Source organism: Camelus ferus, chromosome 13 (genome assembly GCF_009834535.1).
Source record: "Camelus ferus isolate YT-003-E chromosome 13, BCGSAC_Cfer_1.0, whole genome shotgun sequence".
NCBI classification, from domain to species: Eukaryota; Metazoa; Chordata; class Mammalia; order Artiodactyla; family Camelidae; genus Camelus; species Camelus ferus.
In genome coordinates this window covers 53,017,976-53,042,322 of record NC_045708.1, presented here as the reverse complement: position 1 = coordinate 53,042,322, position 24,347 = coordinate 53,017,976, and the positions used below count along the sequence as shown (strand labels likewise).

The following is a 24,347-nucleotide window of genomic DNA, read 5'->3' as shown; positions in this document are numbered from 1 at the left end:
CTGTGAATACCTTCTTCTCATATAGGAAATATTCTAGTTCTAGGGTAGCCTTATACTGATGTTAGATGGTTGGAATCAAGTTTATTATAAGAAGATGGACTTCATCATGCTATTTTTGTACCTTTCTAAATATACCCTTTTGAAATCAAATCGGACACGTCCAATTATGCTGCATCATCATACATTACTTTGATAATTTTTTCTTTCTATAAAAATTAGTATTCATAATATAACAAAGCTCTTTGTACTTAGTCAGATACAGAATGAAAATATCTGTTCCACAAAATTGCATAAAAAATACAACACAAAAGGAAAGATTTTGTCTGTCTTTCAGAAATACTTATTTCAATAGTGCAGGAACTGGATATAACTCTTTTCTGATCAGGTGCTAAATTAGTAAATGTATAAAGAATTTTGAAAGAATTATACCTATGTACAGGTATTGATTTCAATTTTATAGGAAATATAGCCCTCCTAAGATGAGATTTTCTGTCAACTCTGCACACATCCCGTACACTCTTCAGCTGATATTTTCATGTTTTCCTCCCTGTTCCTGTTCTAACATGTAGTTAGAATGATGACCCAAAGTAGAAAAGACATTCTTGTGTTCTCTGTATACCCAACTCAGATACAAGAGACATTTTAAATATCTGTCTATAAAAAGAAAACAAAAATCAATAGCAAAAGCAAAGGCACTTAATGAGAGACAAAATGTTACAACATGTAAATCAAGTTTTTGCAGATTATCTCTGTACATCCAACATTTCTAGGTAAATATTTTTTAATCTAATTATCTGTAAGTTTTGTTTATATATTGATTATTCAGCTGTTTCCTGGGATATAGTCCAGGGCACTTACTTTTTTTTTTTTAAGATTTTGATGGAAATCAATACTCAAAACTAAGTATTATGCCTATTCTAACATCAAACATATTATAACTTTTTTAGCTTCTATTTTATAACATCTGCCAAAATTTCCCTTCATTTTTGCATAAAATCAAGGTTTTGTTGATATTAAATTATTAATGAGTTAACTCTAAAGTACCTCTTTGTATTACCTATCACCCAGAAATAATCTTATAAAGTACCATATTTTACATGATATATAGAAAAATAAAGTATTTTGTAGAATATTCATAGTCATTAAATGTCAAAACTGGTGTTGGATTTTGACATAAACAATGCTACACTGAAAAATAAAAAGCCTTGGCTCCAAGCCATCTGCTTCACAGTTCACAAATATATCTCGATTAGTAATTCTAATTAGAGGACACTGATATCCAAGAAGATATATCAAAACAAGAATAATTCTAGTTTAACATTTCTTAGAATGACAAGAATAATGAGTGTATTTACTATCCTAATATTGGTTTTATATTTTAATACAATTTTAAAATAATATCAGTTTTAATTTTCTGAACAATGTTTAGGATCTGTCTCATTGCTTTGTATATTAAACAAGCTATTGAATTTACAATTGTAGCTCAAAAGCAAATTGTGTAGAGGTAATGAGTGTGTTGAGTAAGGTTCCAAATATCTCCAATCAAATAATGAACTTAATCTAATAGAAAGGAGACATTAGGCTCCATGGAAGGGCTTGGCATTCTCTTCCTGAAGAGTTTCCTCTTGACATGAGCAAATATCTTTCTTTCCCTTTTTACTTTACTACTCCTAGTCCTCTATGGATCAAGGTTATAGAAGGTAGTTTTTTTTAATTTTCCATCCTTGAATATCTTAGAGGAATTAGAAAGGGGTGAGAATGCTTTTGTATCCACATGTAACATTGTGTAACCAGTCCCAACTGGTTGAAATTTACAGCAGCTGCATCAGGCCTCCTCAAGATCAAAAAACAAAACAAAACAAAACAAAACAAAACAAAACAAAACAAAACACATTAACATCTACCTCAAATTCTCTGATTCTCCAAAACTAAAATTTGACAGACCTTCAAGAATCAGAAAATAAAGTATCTATGATAATCCTATTTCATTTAGAACATCACATTTATTCCATGCAGTCCACAAATATTTTATTGAAATTTACCTAGGACTACACACTCTACTAGACTCTGAAATATGCAATGATGCATGACACAGCCATGATCTTGTCCTCGGGAAGTTTAAAGCCTAGGAAAAGAGCTCACACCGAACAAATAAATACAGGTGAGAAGCACATTACAAGGTGAGGGTGAAGGCTGCTAGGGGAGTGCACACATAGTGGATTATTGTAACCTGTAGCAGAGGTGGGGGTTACCTGAAGAAGTGAGACTTCAGGGAAAAGGCTAGAGGATGAGCAGAACATTGCTGAGGAAAGGAGAAGAGGTGAGCATAAATAAAATCTGGAGAGTGCAATTAATATTAGAGAAAATATGTCAGGAAACTTGCTAAAGTTAAAATTATCTTTTGTCATTTACAAAACAAAAAAAACCCTCTTTTATTAGACTTTGTGCATAAAATGGTCCATTAAACCATATATTCAATGAAACATGACAACTAGAATGAACAAGTGCAACCATGTATTTCTAAGCCCTAATTCTAACTAAGAGAGAAAATGCAGTGGACCAATGATAATGTGGTATTGATGTATTTCTGCAGTTAACAATCTCACTTTTTAACTAATATTCTGAATAATGCCAGAATAATTACAATTATGACAATTTCCAGGATACTTAATTATGAATTTTTCTTTCCTTAAAGCTTAATTACTTGACTTTCTAGTATTTCTTAATTTGGAAATTATCAAATGAAACTATTCTAAATGGAAAAACTGATATATATCCTTCGAGTGGAAAAATAACTAAATTACATGTATAAGCACTAAAAAAAAGTAAAAGCTGAATTTATTTTGATCATTTCAATTAGATGTTTAATGAAATTAGAGAACTTTAAGTTTTTATTTGTGTTGAATTTAACTCTTTTAAGATTGTTTATTAACATAGAAGCTCCTTCTGCAATGAAAGCTAATATTTTCAAATTGCATTTTAAATTATTATAAACAAAATTTTTTATTTATGGCAATTTAAAAATTTTAATATTAAAAATATAATTGAAGTAAATACAGAGTGTTTTAAATAAGTAAATCATAAGCACACAACTCAAAAAGTGTTACAAAGTGTATATGCCCATAGAACCATAAATCAGGGCAAAAAATAAAACATACCAGAACCCCAGGACTGCCACACAGATCACTCTCCATCACTACCATGCTAGCCTTCCCAAAGGTAAGGAATCATTCTGACTTCTATAACATAGATTACTCATGCCTGTTTTTGAACTTTATATATACTAAAGCATATAGTATGATAACTGATAATTATAAAAATGTGGCATATCGATACTTGAAATATGCAGATTAAACTACTCTTAAAGGAAAATTTGTCACCTTAAAAAGCATTTTTAAAAGGGCTGAAATCAAAGATCTAAGTTTCTAGTTCAAAAAATTTAAAAAATAACAGCAAGTTAAAACCAAAGATAAAGAAAAGTGAAATGTTAACAATAACAGAAATAAACTGTACAGAAGATTAATATACAATAGAAAAAAATCAATAAAGCCAAATGTTGATTCACTGAAAAGTCTAATAAAATTGATAAAGCCTTGATGAGAATGAATAAGAGAAACAAAAACCATATGTAACCAACATAAGGAACAAAAACAAAAGAAAAGAACACCACTACAAATCTTATAGACTTGAAAACAAAGAAATGTTTAAAAATTGAAGTATAGTTGACCTGTAACACTAGTTCCAGATGCACAACATAGTGATTTAGCATTTCTATACATTACAAAATGATCACCGTCAGTCCCTTGCCTGAGGAGACATTTCCAAATGCATATTGCTAAGATCAATGTCAAAGAGTGTACAGTCTGTTTTCTTTTAGAAGTCTTATGGTTTCAGGTCTTATATTTAAGTCTTTAATCCATTTTGAGTTTATTTTTGCATACAATGTGTGAAAGTAGATTAGTTTTGTTCTTCTGCATGTAGCTGTCCACTTTTCCCATCACCATTTTTTAAGAGGCTGTCTTTTTCCTATTTTATATTCTTGCCTCCTTCGGTGTAGATTAACTGACCATGTAACTGTGGGTTCATTTTGGGCTCTCTATTCTGTTCCATTGATCTATGTGTCTGTTTTTGTGCCAGCATCATACTGCTTTGATTACTGTAGCTTTGTAGTATGATTTGAAATAACGTTATGAAAAACTTTATGCAACTCTGTTTTTATCATTCACAAATTACAAAAAGCAAAATTCTCTAAGTACAAATGAGAATAATCAAAATAGCTATTTTCAGTTATTTGAAGGTCTGCAATGTTGTAATTTGATTTTTTTCTTAGTGATTTTTTTCCTCAGGAAAAGAACTAGGAATGGTGGGAAAAATACATTGGAAATACATTTAAGTTTACTCTGAGAATTTAAAGAAATTACATATTCTTCATCAGAGAAAATACCCATATCTAGATTGGAAAGCTTGATATAGATAATCACGTTCATAACATTTTTGCAATTATGAATCTGAGAATCTGATGAAAGGTTTGGACATTCTCCCCAGATGAATACACATATTGATATACATGTCGAATTTAACATCAGGAAGCCTCTTCATGGACTCATTAGTTAGGAAGGCCTATGGTAGAAGATATAAATTATCAGGTGAAGAAATGAAGCTTTAAGGTATATATCTACTCTAAAGTAATTGTCACATTTAAAATAAATGAATAAATAACTTCTAAATACTCTTCTATATTGTTGAAAGGTAATATGTTATGAGTGATTTAATTGCCTTCTTATATTAGCACCTGTCCCATTTCAATATAATTCAGAATGTTCTCAAAGAATAACTAGAATTTTTTTACTAAGAATTATTTATATTAATATCACAGTGGTCTATCAAATAATAGTACTGCTTAAGATTGAATAAGCTTTGATTTCTCTTGAATCTCCATGGCTAAGGCTAAAACGGAATAAACATAGTTAGTATATGCAAATGTGTTCTCCTGAACTTTAAAGATACACTTTTAGAAATAGTTTGAAATTATTGTGTCCACTTAAAAAAACCTGATATTACAACGAATAGGTCAGCTACGATCTTCCAAATTTCTGGTCATCAAAAAGAAAGTTATAGCATATTTCTACTGTAAAAGCCAGCACAAAGCAAAAATCAACATGTATTTACAAGAGGAATTGTTAAGAGGACAAAAAGCAGCCAACAACTAGAGTGATCAGTCTTATTCAGAACAAGGTTGAAAATATCTTATAGGAATGTGTTCTCGACAAGTATTCCAAGAGAATGGAGGCATGTTTTAAAAGAACTTTGGTAAGATTTTTTTATAATAGGATGCTGCAAAACCTTATTCAAAAGACTAGAAATTTCAATTGTAACATACATAGTTTTTTTCGTTCCTTATGCTGATTTCAGTGTATACAGAATAGAACCTTAAAAACATATAGAATTTACTTTTGTACAGTTAATATGTCTGACCTTTACACCACATGGGTTTACGGTTTAATTATATGACAGTACTAGCCAGACTACAAAATAAAATCACTCAATAGTAAAACACACATGCAATATAATGTTGCATACTGTGAAGTATAGCCAATATTACACAGTACGACTCTTCAAGCATTTGAAAAACCATTCAACAGAATTACAGCTTTTGAGAACAGAGATATTTTTAAGAGCACATAAGGTCAAAATTTCATTGAAATATTAATCAATATAGACTTTAAATCCTGTAAAACCTCTTAGCAGTTAAAGCAAACATTTGCATAACATTTCACTTAAAATAGATCAAAATAATAATAGAATTATTTGAGTTCTGCCAGATGATTTCATTATAAATAAGATATCTCAGTGAAAGAGAGATGAGAAAGATCTCAAATTTGTTCCTTAGAAATGTTTTCGAAGTACTCTGGAAACGAAGAGCATGCTACAGAATGCAGGAAATGCATATTCCTTTTGGCTTTTAGTGTAACACTTTTACATGAGAAAGCAAAATTTCCCAGTATCCAGATCTGAATTTAACATCTTACATGTTGTTTTTTATCTACTGTTGCTGGAACAATAAACCATCCCAGCACTTTTTGGCTTAAAACTACAGGGATGTATTGTTTTTCATGTTTCTAAACTTGACTGGGCCCTTTTTCTGCTCCATATGGGTCCACTGGGGTCACTCTGAGGTTGTGTTCATCTAGACAGGCTGGACGGGAAGGGCCAAGAATGCTTCTCTTATTACTTATTTGGTCCTTGGACTTGCCTGCTTCAGTCAACTCAGTCTCGTTGCCAGCTCTTCATGTGACGTTGTATCCTCCAGGGCCTCTCCATGAGACCTCTCTAGCAGGAAAGCTAGGACTAACTTATAAAATGGCCCTGAGTTCCAGGAGGGAGAATTCTAAGCGGGTAAGCCTCAAAGTGGAAGTATGTGTCAAACCTCTGGTTGTATCACTTTTGCAAATGTCTCATTGATCAAAACTTCGATATGACCACGCCCAGCATCATTGTGTGAAGGTATTACAAAAGACATAAATGTGAGGGGGAAGGGGCATAATCATTGCTTTTTCTCAGTATAATAGCTTACCACACATGAGATATCTTTTTACATGTACATAGAGTCTATGAGATTAAAGTTCCAGTTTTCTGCATCACTTCTGTGATAAGAAAAAAATCCTGTTATCTATTTATGCCTCAAACAAAAACAATTCCATAAATAAATACTGTAGGTGAAGAGTATTTCATTTTTAAAGAAACAATTGTCACTTTTTAATAAAATTCAGGAGACTGTCTAAAATCAACTGTTATAGACCGGATTCTTAAAAATAGCAAAACCAATTACCATACGTGCATTTTATAAGAATCATTTTTCCAGATACTTAAAATCATCTTTTGCCTTCTAAGAAATAGTTTAGTTTCTAAACAAAAGGAAGGCCCAAATTAACACAGTCAGGGTTTTAAAAACCTCATTTACTAAGAAAGGCTTCTTATTGTTGTTTCTGAAAACAGCAAATAATAATAATAAGGCATAAAAAACAAAAAGTAACCTAAGCATAGTGATTGATGATTCCACTGAATCAAACATCTGCATCAACAATAAATTCACTTAAATGCATTGAAAAACTTAAAAGAACATTAAGTGTAATCAGACCAAAAATTAAGGGAAGGAACCAAGATAAATTACTAAGCATTTTATTTGACTTTTGTCTTGAGCTCATTTGATGAATGAGGTGAACTTGAACTCTGATCCTTAAGGTCACAAGGGACCTTGAAAACGGTAAACAAAGCCTGTGGGTCTGCAATGCCATTATAGGAGTGAATTTAAAATAAACCAATCCCTCCTCAAGAATACTACACGAAAAGTTCTTGTCTTGAATTCTGATACTAGAGAGGGGTAAATATCTTCCTCAAGAATTCCTAACCCCACAACATTTCCTCAAAGTGGATTTGGAAAGAAAAAAAAAAAAAAAAAAACCACATACACCACGGGCGGTTCAAAAAACTTTATGTGAAGAATTTAATGTAGTAACCCTAGATTGATGCCTCGGGTTCCTGGAAGGAGCAAATTCTAGTACACTCTAGAGGAACCCATCACCTTCCTAAAACTCAAAGGGTTTTTACAGATAAACTTCTGAAAAATATAACTTCACAATCAAATGTGAAAGCAAAACAAAGTACCATGAGTGAGGACAGATGGCAAAGTCACACAGCAAAATACCCAGAAAGAGTTCTGATACTATAATTATCTGAATAAATGGAAGGAACTGAAATGCAAAGATTGACAATGAAAACTTCACAATATGACTAGTTAGATTAAAAGTAATAATTAAAATTTCTACAAATGGAAATTATACTTGTTAAAATTAAAAAATCAAAGTAGATATAACTGAGTTTAAATAGTGATCATAAGGCAGTTTGGGCAACGTGTGGATAACATGATTGAAAATGCAAATGAGAGGTTAGAACACATAAAGAGTCCAATACATAACAATTCTGAGTTTCAGAATGAGAGGAGAGAATGAGGCAGCAGCAACAGTGGAAGAGATAATGACTGAGATGTTCCTGAACTGATGAAGTATCAAATACACAGATCTGAGAAGCTCTATGAATCGCACACAAGAGAAATAAAAACAAACTCAAACTTGGAGAGAAGAGGGGGAAAAAAAGCTAAAGTAAGAATTAGATTGCCGAAACATCTGTAATAAGGAGTCTGACTTCATTTCCGATGCTCGGCTGCTGACAGCTTTCAAGTCCCACATCCCTACGAGCTGATAGGAAAGTCCAGGTGCTCTCTCCTTTGGCATCCACAAGAAGTTCAAGCTATGCAGTTCCAGCCCTTATTCACGGTAGAAGCCTAATCGGTCTTTTTTCTCTGCTCTTTCAAGGCATTTTTAGATCACCTTGGAAGCCTACCCTACTCTCTTACGAAAAACTCATTATGTGAGTAATAAACTTATTCACATCTTCTTGAAGCACTTGTGGCATCATTAGTCTGAAGATCTGAATTACATTTGGGGTGAGGGTTCATACGGTTTGTAGAGGATAACCACCATTGGCAGAGCAGGCGGCAAGCCTGGATAACGACCATCACCTCCAGGGGTCTTTCTTCTCTCTTTGTCTTGCTAACGGGCTCTGCTGCCTTCTGGCTAGAATGGTCTTTGAAGTGTGCTGTTGCTGCTGGCAAGCTGGAGCCTTAGGCTGTGCTGGTTTGTGCTGTGCTTACAAATCCTACCAAACCTCTGTTTAGATTTAACCAACTGTCTCAGTTAGAACAGGCTGCAATAACCAAATACCACACACTGGGTGGCTTAAACAACAGAAACGTATTTCTCACCGTTCTGGAGGCTGAGACGTCCAAGATCAAGGTGCCAGCCAACTTGGTTCCTGATGAGAGGACTCTTCCTGGAATGCAGATGGCTACCTTCTCACTGTGCCCTCACCTGGTGGAGAGAGAGAAAAAGTGAGCTCACCAGTATCTTTTTTTTAAATGGACACTAATCCTATTGGATCAGGGCTCCACATTTATAACCTCATTTAACCTTAATTACCTTCTACAAATATCCTTTCTCCAAATACAATCATAATGGGAGTTGGGTTTTTAACACATGACTTTTGGGGAGACACAAACTTTTAGTTCAAAACATTAACCTATGTTGGAAGTTTTTGATAATGTTTAGAGACAGGACCATAGGATTGGGGTCCTCCTTAAAATGACTTGGGTAGTATATCTCAACCTGGACCTGTGTGTTTCAGATTGAAGTATGAGTCTTGATTCCAGTATTAGCCATGACTGACACTAGGGTCAGGGGAACAATGTTTCCTGTGGCCATTGAGTGTGTGTCTCAAGCAGGCATTAGTCCCATTCTATAGAGTGTTCAGGGGAAACACTCATACCCTGTGCAATATGTGGGCCCATTGGATGATGGCTCACGTGGAGGAAGAGAAATTACGATGTCGCATACTGAGGTCAGACTACTTAAAATAAATGGCTCACCAGGCCTCTACAGAATGCCATTATTGCTGCTGCTAACTACACTTCTGTCCCAACAAAGATTCAGATCCTCAGGGCTATAGGGAACACACCCACAGCATCCCTCTAGGACAACCACTGACTTAACATTGGCCAAGTCCCTAACCCTAACAATACTGATTTGAGGCTCTCTGGAAGGAGAAACAGCAAATATGAGCAGAGTAGAGAGGACACCCTGCCCTGCTGAAACCATCAAAAAAGGCAAAAAAACAAACACCTGAATCTAGGGGGAGGAAACAAAACAAAACAAAACAAGCAAACAAACAAGCAAACAAACAAAACAGAGGTCCAAAATTTGACCCAAAGGAAAATCCAAAATTCACTAAAAGGATTTGTGCAGCAAAAAGGTAAAAGGGTACTGATTGACATTTTGGCTCTACAACACAGATTCTAAATTAACTTTAATATCTGCTGAAATTCACCAATTTGCTAACCTTTGTGGCCTTGATCATTATGGGGATTGAAATAAAGATATTCCAGATCCCACTAAATTTAACAAGGTACCCCCCCACCATGTTATGGGAGTCACTGAACATAAAACAGAGGATAAACAAGTATGCCTGGCCTTAGCCATTGGAACTACTGCCTTGCCTGAATTCCCTGTGGTCATAGTGCCCAATTTTCTACAATATCCATAGTGGTCATGGCTGCTCTGACTCAATGAGCAATAAATTAAAATTAAATTAAGTCTTTGGCACTTACAATTGGCTTGATAAAATGAGACCCTATGGACCTTTCCCAAGATAGAATGTTTCATACAGCCCAATATAAATTTAAATAGGGCATTCAAGCATTGAAGCCCATTATATAAGACCTATTTAGAGAAGGCGTGATTATTTCCACTGCTTCAATTAGCAGCCCTGTTATTAAACCTGGAAAGAACGAATGGCACCTCAGAGTGGATTACTATAATGTTAATGCTATAGTCACTCCAATTAAGGCTCCACACCCAATATTATTAAAATTACTGACTCCATCCAACCAGCAACTGGTAAATACTCTGCAGTCATAGATTTGGCTAATACGTTCAGTGTCTATTTCAATACCCTCTCAGATGCAGTTTACGTTCATCTTCTAAGGGACACAATAGTGCATCTTATCTGGTTACTCATGGGCTACTTCAACATCCCTGTGATCAGACGTAGTCTTTGCAGGTACGATCTTAACTGTAGCCAGCTCTCTCCAGGAGCACAGGTATGCCATCACATTGATGACATCTTTCTTTAAGGAGATTCATTTGATACACTCATTCAGAACATACGAATACTCACCAAAAGACTCATGAAAATAAAATGGGCCATTGTCCCACAGTTAGTACAATGCCCCACCAGTTTAGATAAACTCCTAGAAGTTATTTGATAAACTGAGAGCTGCACCATCTCTGCCACTGTCAAGAAATAGTTATGGACCCTCTTAGCACCCATGATGTTAAAACAAAGCCCAGGCTTTGGGTTCTGGAGACAACATATTCTTCATTTACAAATCTTACTGTTACACACAAATGAGTTCACTATGAATGGAACCTCCTACAACAGAAGACTCAAGAATTTTTCCAAATTGCTATATAACAGGCACTTCCATTAGTGTACCCCAAAGACTCCTTCACTCTCGGGGCTTTAGCAACCTCCTCTCATTCCCCCTGGAGTCCCTGGATCACTCATGATGGCCATAAGTTGCCCATAGGCTTCTGGTACAAGAAAGTGCCCTTGATGGCACTACATCGTTATCTATTAAAGTGGCAATTGCAGGCTGTACAGTGAGGTCTCCTGAAAACAGAGGCTTTTCCGGACCTGAGCCTATGACCCTCTGTACCAAGCTGCCCATTGTGCCTTGGGTAATGGAAAGAGTACCCTATTAGCTCAGCATAGCCACTGAAGTCTCCTTGCTACATGGAGCCAGAATGGGCCTTCTGGCTTATCCTACCTGCAAGAGCAGGGAAGAGGGTAAGAGGAGAAGGGTATTTCCTTGTCCTCATTCCCTTGTCAAGGAGCCACAGTGTTAGAGGAAGTCACCCCTCTTCTGTTCCCTTTACCTCTTGAGGAGCTCCTTGATATCAACTGAGTGTGCATCGAAGAGATATTATTTAAGAAGGATGAAGAACCACCATTACCTGAGATAGAGCTTGCTGGAGAGTTGCTGCTTTTCATCATTTAACCACATGTTCTAGATTGAGAATGGAACCCAAGAGTCAGCAGAACTGGCTGAACATTAGTCAGCTATCTTATCATATGATACCTTGGCCAACAGTCAGCCTCATCAGTACATTTTTACTGACTCTGGGGTCTCATTCAGTTGATGACAGAAATACTTTTTTTATATAAGATTTTTGCTTTTGGAATAAAGAATTTTGGATATCTTTTGTTTCACAGATGCCTAAAATATAGATTATGGTCATACACATCCCTGCATGTGCTAAACCCATAGGACAAGGCCTCACTAAGATATTCCTTATCCCCTCCAGAGTTCCAAACATTATTAATAGTGACCAAGGCACTCATTTCAAACTCAGAATATACAATGCCAGGTTCCTGAACAAAGTAGTCAACAGAACTTTCAACCAGCTTCAGGCTACAGGCCTGATAAAGCACCATAAAGTCTTACTTAAATGAAGTCAAATTCAATTAAATGAAACATGGCACATTTCAGTCATCAGTCAAATATCAGGAATAAATCATAACAAGGAGTTTGACTCCATTTTTGATGCTTGACTGCTGACAGTGTTCAAGTCCCACCAAACTCCCTTCCCCTTCTTCCCCATATCTGGGCAAGCTGACAAGAAAGCTCATTTGCTCCCTCCTTTGGCACTGGCAAGAAGTTCAAATCACACAAATCTAAGCCAGCACACAGGAACCCTTTCCCCAGTCCCAAACTCAAAATAAAAGTCTACCAAGTCTCTCTTCTCTGTACCCTCAAAATGTTTTGAAACCAGCTTGGGAGCCTGCCCTATTCTCCCCACAAAGCTTCATTAAAGGAGTAGCACACTTCTTCACATTCTCCTCTTGGTATGTGTGCAGTGTTATCAGTCTTAATGTTCAAGACAAACTTTGGATAGGAGCATCTGTCTCACCTCTACAGGTGACTATAACATCTATTTTTTTTAATCAAATACATAATTAATTTAAAAGTAAGTTAAACTTATAAAAATAAAAGTTGTTCTATGGACCTTGTACTATTTAAAGTCATAATGAAAATATTGAATATATGCCAATTTTGATAAGTTAGTTCTACATGTTAAAAATTTCTAACAATGGAAAATACGAATATATAACTTAAAATCTAGTATACAAAAGAAACTGATATGAGAAAAAAAATTCATTCACGATAAGGCAAAAATGGAGAAAACACATATAGAAATGGAATAATATAAAAGCATAAAACAAAGTGATAGAAATTAAAATTATGATTAATTACCTTAAAATGCAAATTGAATAAATGTTACCATAAAAAAGATAAGAATTGTCAAGCACATTTTAAAATTCTGCTCTATGCTATCAATAATGAGTACATTCCCATCCCAAATATAAGAGTACATTCATACTCAAAGTAAAAGGATAAAAAAACACAAAGCAAATACCAATTTAAAAAAGCTGATGTGGCAATTAACATCAGATAAAATAGACTTTAAGATAAAAATCATTTAAAGAAAAAGAGAACATTACATAACAAATTTAAATGTTTTCACCCAATAACACAACATATTATGTAAAACAAAAAAAGAAAAAATACACAAATCCATGTTTAGAATGTGAGATATTAACATATTTTCTCAGTAATTGTTAGTTTAAGCAGCAAAGTATGAATGTCCCAGATGCTCTAGAATTTGCCAAGAATTGGCATGGTCAGTCTTTTTAACACTAGCTATTCTAAAACATTTGTAGTAATATGACACCTCATTGTGGTGTTTACTCATATTTTTCATCTGTATATGTTCTTTGGTGCAGTGTCTATTCAAATTTTTTGCCCATAATTTTAGGTTTTTTTGCTTGTTTTTGTTTTTGTTTTTTAATTGAAGTATAGATGATTTATAAGATTATATTAGTTTCAGGTGTATAACAAGTGATTCGATATTTTTATAGATTATACTCCATTTAAAGTTATTATAAAATATTGGCTATCCCTTTTGCTATACAATATATCTTGTTGCTTATTTATTTTATACATAGTAGTCTGTACCTCTTAATCCCCTACCCAATCCTGCCCATTCCCCTTCCCTCTCCCTAACCATTAGTTTGTTCTGTAGATCTGTGCATTTGTTTCTGTTTTGTTATACTCATTTGTTTGTTTTATTTTTTTTAGATTCTATATATAAGAAATAACATAGAGTATTTGTCTTTCTCTGTCTGACTTATTTCACTTAGCATAATACCCTCCAGTTCCAGCCACGTTTTTGCAGATGGCAAAATTTCCATTCTTTTTTATAGTTGATTAACATTCCATTTGTGTGTGTGTGTGTGTATATATATATATATATACATACATGCACATATGTATTTATACATGTACATATATATTCCACACCTTCTTTATCCTTTCTTGATTTTTTTTAATTTGTCAGATTTTTTTAATGAGAATTATAAAAGACCAAAACCTTTTTTTGCAAACTACCTTTTTTAAAACAAATTATTTGCTTTTAATTATAAATACTGTGTAAGATGATGCCTTCTTTTGTAAAACCAATAAATACAAGAATACATTTTAAACATATATAATTTGTCCAAGATATCTGGAGGAAGGAGAAAAGCCTGATTTTTTTTTCTAGTATTAAAAAAAAAAATCAGTATGCCCTAACCTTTCAAAGTATAAGTTTGAAGGTATGACTCAACTGGAGAGGAAAAAAAAGAGAGAGAAACCATCTTACAGCTGCTTTAAATAGCTTCTGATAATTCTTCCAATGCTGCTTAGGCTGCTTCCATGTCTTGGCTATGGGAAATAATGCTGCTATAAACATTGGGCTGCATGTATCTTTTTGAATTAGAATTTTCATTTTCTTTGGATACATACCCAGAAGGAGAAGTGTTGGCTCATGTGGTAGTTCTATTTTAAGTTTTTTGAGGAACCTCCCTACTGTTTTGAGTTTTGAGAGATTGCTGTAAATTTTAGATACATCTTTTTGAACTATAACGCTTTGCAAATATTTTCTCCCAGTCTATGGCTTTTCTTTTCATTCTTAGCAGTGTCTTTCGAAGATTAGATTTTAACTGGATAAAGCCCAATTTATTAACTTGTTCTTTTATAGATTATGTTTCAAACTTTTGTTGTCAGAGCTAAGCAATCTTTGCCTAGGCCAAGTATACAAGTGTTTTCTCCTATCTTTTCTTCTTGGTGTTTTATAGCTTTAGGTTTAATGATATAAATTTGCCCTTAAGTACTGTTCAGTGACATCTCAAACAATTCAGATACACCGTTTTCATTTATGTTCAGTTCAGAATAATTTCTAATTTCTATTTTGGCTCACTGGATGTGTGTTGTTCAATTTTCAAATATTTGGGTATTTTACAGAGATATTTCTACTATTTACTTTAAATTTAATTTCATTGTATCTGGAGAACATACTTTGAATGATTTAAATGTTTTTTAAAATATATTGACATTTGCTCTGTGGCCCAGAATATGACCTACCTTGATAAATGTTTTTTGTGCAGTTGAAAAGAATCTTGTGTTGGATGCAATATTCTAAAGATGAACATTAGATCACATTAGTTGATAATTTTGTTCAAATCTTCTCTGTCTTTACTGATTTTCTGTCAACTTGCTTTATCAGTTATTGAGAGACGGTAATGATATCTTCAGCTATAACTATGGACTTGCCTATTTCCCCATTCAGTTCTACCAATTTTTGTTTCATGTATTTTGAAGTTCTGTTATATTAGCATAAACATTTAAGACTGTTATGATTATATTGAAAAAATATAAAATAAGACCCCTAAATGGTAAATACACCAAGTTCATAAATGGAGAGACTCAACATCACACAGATGTTAATTTTCTCCTTATTGACCCAAGGAGTCAATGCTATTTTAATCAGAATCATAATATGCTTCTTTAATGGAATTTAACTAGTTATTTCATAATGTATATGAAGAATAAATACCTAAGAATGGTCCAGACATTCTGAAAGGAAAGATAAAGGGGATATTTATCTTTCTATATGTTAAGATTTATTATGAATTTGTAGTAATTAATATATTGTAGTACTGCTCAGGAGTAGAAATTACCAATGAAACAAAATAAGAACCAAGAAATCAACTCACAGTTATATAAACAAGTATGATAGAGTTATCTCTGTAGATCGGTAGGAAGGAATGGATTATTCATTCGATGATGCTGTGGCAAATCTGTGTACATGAAAAAAAATTAGGTTGCTCTAAGGAAAACTAATTCCACATTATTAAAGTCTTAAATATGAAAAGTAAAAGGAAAATTTGGGAAAACAATATAAAGAAAATCTTTCGACTTTTGGGTAAAAATAGATTTCTTTTTTTAAAATTGAAGTATAGTTGATTTACAATGTTGTGTTAGTTTCTGGTGTGCAGCAAAGTGATTCAGTCATACGTATACATGGAAAGGTAAAAATTATTGTATATTTTACAGAGGTATAAATTTATAGTAAAATGAAAGGAAAAAAAGAAAATCACAAATACAAAATTCAGAATAGTTTGGAAGGAAAAGATTAAGATTTGAGAGGACATACAAGACATTGCCAAGTGAATGAAAATATTCTTTTCTTAAAACTATGTGATGGGTACATACATATGCTGTATTAGATAGATACACATATTTTATGGATATTACTTTATATAATCAACACTTCATTTAAATAATTAAAAACCTGGAGTTCTTGAAATAAAAACAGTCAATAAAAAGGTTTTTTTGTTTGTTTGTTTGAGGCTTTTAAAAAGAGCAAAGAACAGAAGAAAGAAAAGGGTAAACAACCAGCAATTTCCTGTGTGAGACTGTGGAGTACTGACCCCCTACCCAGCCAGTCACCAGGAGCTATTATTATTTCATATATATGTCTTTGGACAAAACTGTTTTAATTAGCTGCCACTGTTTGAACCAACTGCATTGTCATTCTGTAAGAATTTGATGGGACATCTTAGGCATAAATGCATGCAATGACTGCATATATAATAGATATTTTCCTCTGTATTTATATTCAGGCCTTTAAACAGTTCCATTTGCAGGATGCATTGTGGTGTGTGTGTGTGTGTGTGTGTGTGTGTGGACTGTTCATTTGCAAGTTAATCAGGCTCTTAAGTAATATATTCTTAGTTAATTATTTTTACTTTTGGTAGAAGAAAACAGAAATGTAATGTACTGATATTTGTTTTACATCTATGTACGAAAGTATATAACAGGATTTTTGCAAGAAATGGTTTCTTATTTATTGGAGTGACTAAAAATGAGAATGATTAAGGAAGGAAAAGTCTCCAAAAGTTCCTAAAGATGGAATATCACTAGACAGATCATCACTGAGGTAAGTGAATAATGCCTGTCATAAAAAATAGAAAATGTACAGTTTGTTATGAATATACAAACAGAAGTATTAAAGGAGAAAATATGGCACTAGGAGAGCCAAATACAATGAAAAAAAAAATGAATGCATGACCTATGCACTATGGAAAAAAATCAACTCAATTATGCTTTGTTACAATAGTTCTTTTTGAATGAAGTCCAGCTTTAATTAAAATCTTCTCATTCGATCAGATGGAGTTGCAGATGCGATCAGCTGAAACTGTCTATTGTTCTTATTCATTGTAATGTACTGCATTTCAGCAGTAAGGAGATATACAAAAGAAAAGCTCTTCACTAGCTCTTCAAAGGGGTCTGTTATGACTCTAAAATTAATTAAATTAGATAAGTTGCATATCATTTTTATTACTAAAATATCTCAAGCAATTTCTAAGAGATTTCCTCCTCCTCCTGTCCCATACTTATCCTCACCTATCATGCCCAAATTCAAAACTTTGAAAGCTATGCTGGACTCCTATTATTCCCCTTAATAAACAACAGAATAGTTCTTATAAAATAGGCCTACCTTCCTTTCAGCTGTCCAGCTGAAATATAGGAATATAAATATAAATATAAATTAGACTTAATCAAGAAATCACTTAATATCCATGTTAACATAATGGACAACTCATTGGACTCATTGGTTTGGAAAAAGGTCATTTGCAGTTATGAATAACCCCTCTTTTCTTTATAGCTTCTGTGTTTAAAAAACACATTATGTTATACTTTGCACATTTCTGTGTCCTGCTTCCTATGAATACAGATGGACAAAAGAGGTCTAGAAATAACAGATCTAGAAATAATCCATTGTATATATATTTCTCTGACTAAAGTTAATCCAGCTGCCTCAGAGGCTATTTAAATATTATCTTTCAAATATAGAACAACACTGTCTCAGGGATCCAATTCAGGCCTCTGTGTACATGTTGGCTGAAAAATGCAACAATGTCTGTATATTTGATGTTGTTTTTAAGCTGCTAAATTATGGAGCAAATTGTTATGTGGCACTAGGTAACCAATACTGATTTTGGTACTTGGGCAGAGAGTGGAAGCTGGGGGACTTTGAGAAGTATTAGTAAAAATGTGTACTGCCTTAAAGACTTCGCTTATGGATGTATGATGGCTTTGAGGAGGTTGTAGTGAGAACTTTAAAAATAGCAAGAAAACTTTTATTGGAAATCAGAGGATAAAGGTCCCTGTATCCGTGGTAGAAAGTTTAGCAAGGCTGTTGTGTATGCTAATGTAGAAAGTACAAAATGTATCTAATTTGCCAGGTTATCTAGTTTAGAAGATTTCAAGGGAGAACATTGAAGATGCTACCTGGTTTCTTCAAATTTCCTTTAGTAAAATGTGGGTGGACAGAGATAAGAATTATTAAACAAAAAGGATCCACAGTTTAGTAGTTTTGAGATTTTACAGTGTCTTCAGATGGCAAACAATGTTAGACTAAAGAAAATGGCTTCTGGACAAAGATCAAATCCTGAGCACTCTTAGGAAACAACAATTTAAAGAATAAGCAGAGGGCATTAGTGTTTCAGCAGTTATGAATAAACCTGCCATTAAACATCCATGTGTATGTTTTGTGTGGACATGTTTCCAAGTTCTTTGGATAAATAACTACACCCTCACCGGTATTTGGTATTGTCAACATTTAAATTTGGTCAATTCTAATAGGCATGCAGTGGTATCTCACTGTTATCTTAATTTGCATGTCCCTTGTCAATGAAAAAAAAAATCAATAGTCAATCTAAGAAAGGAATGGAAAATTTTACTGGAGCCAAACTGAGGATTATAACTTGGAAAGTAATCTTTCAGAAAGTTCTGAGGACACATTAGAGATCAGAGCCCAGTTATGTATGTCTTTGAGACAAAGGGTTATATTTAAAGACTGTACTGACAGTTTACATAATCCACATCTGCATGTACAAAGTGAGTAATGAGTCATTGTGACCACTTACAAGACTAAGAAGGAATGTTATCTCCCTCCCAAAGAGGTCTGGTTAATGCAGATGCACAAAAGACATTAAAGGGGAGGGAGGAAGCCCAAACAAGCAGAGAAAAATTTTATTTTATTTTTCTTATCTTGCCATAAAATATGAATTTTACTTCATCACCCTAATGATATATGATGTGGGGTACCTTTTCATGTACTTATTTGTCATTTGTATATCTTCTTGGTGAGGTATCTATTCAAGTTTTTTTGCCCATTTTTAATCAAGTTATTCATTTTCTCACTGTTGAGTTCCTTATATATTTTGTGTAAGGGTCCTTTACCAGATATGTTTTTGCAAATATTTTCTACCAGTCAAGATGTGGCTTGTCTCCTCACTTTCCTGACAACATCTTTTGCAAAGCACAAGTTTTTAATTTTAACAAAGTCTATATTATCAGTTGTTATTTTCATGAATTATGCCTTCGGTGCTGTGTCCAAAAAGTCATTACCATGCCTGAGGGCATTTAGATTTTCTCCCATATTATCTTCTAGGAGTTTTATAGTCTTGTGTTTCACATTTAGGTCTATGATAAATGTTGAGTTAATTTTTGTGGAAGTGTCTAGATTCATTTTTTGTACGTGATGTCCAGTTATTTCAGTATCATTTGTTGAAGAGAATATCTTTTCTCCAATGTATTGTCTTTGTCCCTTTGTCAAAACTCAGTTGGCTATTTTTATGTGAGTCTATTTCTAGGTTCTCTAGTCTGTTCCACTGATCTGTCTGTTCTCTTACCAATACCACACTGTCATGATTACTGCAGTTTTACAGTGAATCTTCATGACATTGTGATTTATAATAAGTGTGTATTTGGTCTTCATCCTCATTTCTGGCCCAGAGTTACTAAAATCCTTGCTATTTCCTAAGCGATAAGAGCAATAAAGGTGAATGGAGTGTGTTTTGTTATTCATAAGAAGATCTTTTCACCCATACCTGAGTTTATGTTGAGATGGCTTTTGAAAAAACCCTAAGGATGGGAGGCTGATTTCTAAAGGAACCACCAGGTGATTAGAGGATTGGTACTTTCAGCCCCAACTACCAATCTGCAGGGAAGTGGGGGAGGCTGGAGATTGAATTAATCATCAAAGGCCAATGACTTAATCATGCTTATGTAATGAGGCTTTCATAAAAATTCCTGAAGTACAGGGTTCAGAGAGCTTCCAAGTGGGTGACCCTGTGGAAATGCCAGAAGGGTAGCATGCCTGAAGGGGGTATGAAAGCCCCATGCCCTTCCCATACACCTTGCTCCATGCATCTCCTCCATCTTCCTGTTCCTGAACTATATCCTGTCATGTTAAACCAGTAATCTCATAAGTAAGCTGTTTTCCTGAGTTTTGTGAGCCATTCTATCAAATTATCAAACCTGAAGAGGGGGTCATGGGAAACTTCAATTTACAGCTGGTCAGTCAGAAACACTTGGACTTGTGAATGGCATCTGAAGTTGGTGGGGAGGAGACAGTTTTGTGGGACTGAGCTCTTAAATTGTGGAATATGATGTTTCTTTCAGGTAATACCAGAACTGAATTGAATAGAACCACTTGGTGTCTGCAGAGAATTGGAGAATTGCTTGTTGGGTCGGACCCCACACATGTGCTGCCAAAAGTGTTGATGAGTAATGAATAAGGAAAAACAAGAGTTTTCCCCTTACAGTCTTTGAGTTAGGTAGCCTCAGTTCTTCGATTTTGTTCTTCTCCTTCAATATTATATTGGCTCTGCTGGGTCTTCTGCCTCTTTATATAAATTTTGAAATCAGATCACAGATATCCATAAAACATCCTGCTAGGATTTTGATTGAGATTGCACTGAATCTCTAGATCAAATCAGAAAGAACTGACATCTTGACAATATTGAGTCTTCCTACCCATGAAATGGAGTATCTCTCCATTTATTTAGTTCTTCTTAGATTTTTTTTTTATCAGACTTTTCTGTATATAGATCCTGTACATTTTTTGTTAGATTTACACCTATTTCATTTTGGGGGGTGTTAATGAATGTAACTGGTACTGTGTTTTTAATTTTAAATTCCACTTGTTCATTGCTGGTATATGGGGAAGTGATCGACTCCCATAGATTAACTTTGTATGCTTCAGTTTTGTTTTAACCACTTATTAGTTCCAGGAGCACTGTGAATCCCAAATATAATAAGTACAAAAAGATCTACATCTGGACACATTACAGTCAAACTGCTCAAAAACAAAGACAAAGAAAAAAATCTTGGAAGTGGAGAAAATAACTCAAATACAGGAGAGTAAGAACTCAGTTAAAAGCTATAGTCTTCCTCAGAAACAATGGAAACTAGACAGAAGTGGAATGGTATGTTTAAAGCACTAGGGTAAAAACACCCAGTCAGTCAAGAATTCTAGATCTAGCAAAACTATTGTTATAAAATAAAACTAAAATAATGAGCATTCCCATATAAACAAAACTGAAGAATTTGTTACTGGCAAGCTTGATCTAAAAGAAAAACTAAAGGAAGTTCTTCAGGGTGAAAAGAAATTTCAGCAGACAGTAACTCAAACCAGACAGAAATAATAAAAAGCAGGGAAAATCATAAGTATATGAGTAAATATAAAAGACAAAAGGAAGGAGAGAAGGAGGCAAGCAGAGAGACACAGGGAGAGAGAGAGACTGAATTATTCTTAGATTCTCTATATTTCTCTAGAGCAAAGAAATTAGAAAGCAAAATTTTCTCTATTCTCCCCCTAGAATTTTAATCTTGTTCAAAGTGACATGAAAACTAAAAATGTTTGATTTATTTTGACCGCAGTGCCTTTTGGAAACAGTCCATTAGTGTCCACATCCTAAAGCAGCTCTGCTTGTTGCCTCAGTATTTCCATTGATTCTATGAGCTACCCCAGTACCCATGCAAGAAATTCCTTTTGTAACTATGTTAGCCCCAAATTTTGTGTTGCTGGCAATGGAAAGCAATTAGATATCATTTATTTCTCAACAATTTGTTACTTTTCATCATTTACTCATTAATTTCCTATCTGTTTTAAGTAATCACTATGCTAGTTTCTGGGATTATATTAGTGAAAATGATAGACAATATTTCTGCTCTCATAAAGCAAACAATTATCCAGATGATGAGAAATTAAACCAAAAAGTCATACTTCTTTTCAATTAAAAACATGGTGAACTCTACAAAATAAAAGATATGAGAATGAAAAATAAGGCATGTAACATGGTTGGTCAGAGAAGACTTCTCTGATTTTTAAATTGAGATCAGAGGATGTTTAAAATCACGGTCTTTTCCAGGGTTACAAGTTATGGGGTATGTAACTAAAGTAGCTTGCCTTTTAATTAATTATATTTGTAAAGCATTTCCAAACCCCAGATACACTCCATGAAGAGGTATAGTACATTTTTTTCTTCATCTGTTGTCTACTCATCTAATTAAAAAAAAAATCTGTTTATACAAAGCTGATCTCTCTCCAATCCCTAGAGATGGTCTTAGAGCATATTTACATTATTGGAACACTCGATGTTATTGATCTGTGGTTAGCAGCCTAGTTGGAATCGCTCTTCAGTAAAGTTTTCTCCTTCTATATCTTACTAATTGTCAGGGGAAAAAATGACATGACTGTAGATCTTTAACATGCCATCCATTTAAAAACAAACTACATGCCTGCAAGCCACAAAAGAAGGTCAAATGAATAGCCCCAATGTCATACTGCCAACACTCTCTACTACTTGAATATTTAGACCATTATTTTTAATTGCATCTCTAGATACAAAAAGGGTCAGCATGCCATATTTTCAAAGCTATGCTTAAAACTTAAAAAGATGTACTGGGTGAACCATGAACAATTTAACAAGTCCAAATTTCAAGCCACATACAGGTTTTTATAAAACATATACTATTGTTAGTAGCAAATAATATGACATTTGCAAACTAGCAAAACATTAATGATTTCCATATCTATGTAATACCTTCAGTAGGTATAGTAGAGATGGACTCTTGTAAATTGTTTGTAAAATAATTCTTATCTCAGAAACATATGTGATCCAAATTCCATCAAATAAAAAAGCATATTTATCATGAAAGAAAATATATTTTGTAAATGTAAAGCTTTATAGCTGCAAAAAGTGACAACTATTCAAAATATAAATATATGTGATTTTTAAAAAATTGTCTTTCACAAGCAAAATATGTGGTTGTATTGCTTTAAAATATCACTCTTTTAAAAACATTGAGTAATTATGCAAATAGACTACAATTAGGATTATTCAATTATGACAATTGGTAAAGCTGGTGTAAAAACAAAGCCAGTTCTTGTCAAACTTTGAAGTAAACATCAAAACTTTTATCTTACATTACACCTGCGGTCTGGAGTATGTAAGAAGAAAGGAATAATATTTTACTTACATTTATATATTATATTATATGATACAAATACATTTATTATAATTTATTTTTATTATAAAAAGTAAAATTTAAAGAAGAAACAAGGCAGCCGTTATTTGCAGACATGTTAGTTGTACATGCAGAAAACCCAAGAAAATTTATAGGCAAACTATCAAGATTAGTAAAAGGCCCAGAAAAGTTTCTCTATGTCAAAATCAATTGTATTTCTATAGATCATGAATAAAAATTTAAAATATAATTTTAAATATACTATTTCAACAATGACAACGTTAAAAAAGTAAGTGGCGGGGAGGAGGGTATAGCTCAAGTGATAGAGTGCATGCTTAGGATGCATGAGGTCATGGGTTCAATCCCCAGTATCAATTAGGAATAAATATGTGCATCATCTTAGGAAATTACAAAACCTTTACTGGAAGCATTAAATTCTAAATACCTTTCAAGCTACATCACGTTTATATATCAAATGGCTCAATATCATGAAGATGTCAAATTAATATATAAACCTAAGTAATTGCAGTGAAAATGCCAAACTGATTCTAAAATTTAATATAAGAGCAAAGAGTTAGCCAAAGCAAAATAATCCTAATGAAATAAGATGGTGGGGCTTCATTTAGCATTGATATTGAGACTTATAATAAAGCCATACTAACTAAAACTGTAAGGCACTAACACAGAAATCAACACATAGCAATGGAGCAAAATAAATATTCCAGAACAAAATATATAATGAAATGTAATGTGTTACAAAAGTAGCATTGCAAACCACTAGAGGACGGAATAGGGTATTCAGTAAGTGGGGCTGGGGCTATCTATAAGGAACAAAATAGATTTCAATTACTGCTCCATAGAATACACAAAACGTATTCTTTGTATGACTCTGTAAAGGGTCAACTTGGCTAAAATAAACTGTTTCCTAGAATCCCTTTCTCTGTAGGTTTTTGATGATTAGGTTTGACCA

The 24,347-nt window shown here is 33.7% G+C and overlaps 1 long non-coding RNA gene across 4 annotated transcripts in view; it reads right to left on the bottom strand.

The window, feature by feature from the left end:
* Nucleotides 1-24,347, bottom strand: part of LOC116668072 — a 247,036-nt gene that overhangs the window by 54,542 nt on the left and 168,147 nt on the right. For all 4 annotated transcript variants that reach the window (XR_004325151.1, XR_004325149.1, XR_004325150.1 and 1 more), the window contains one exon: nt 8,822-8,927. This is a non-coding gene — a long non-coding RNA (uncharacterized LOC116668072). The remainder of the gene's footprint in view (nt 1-8,821; nt 8,928-24,347) is intronic.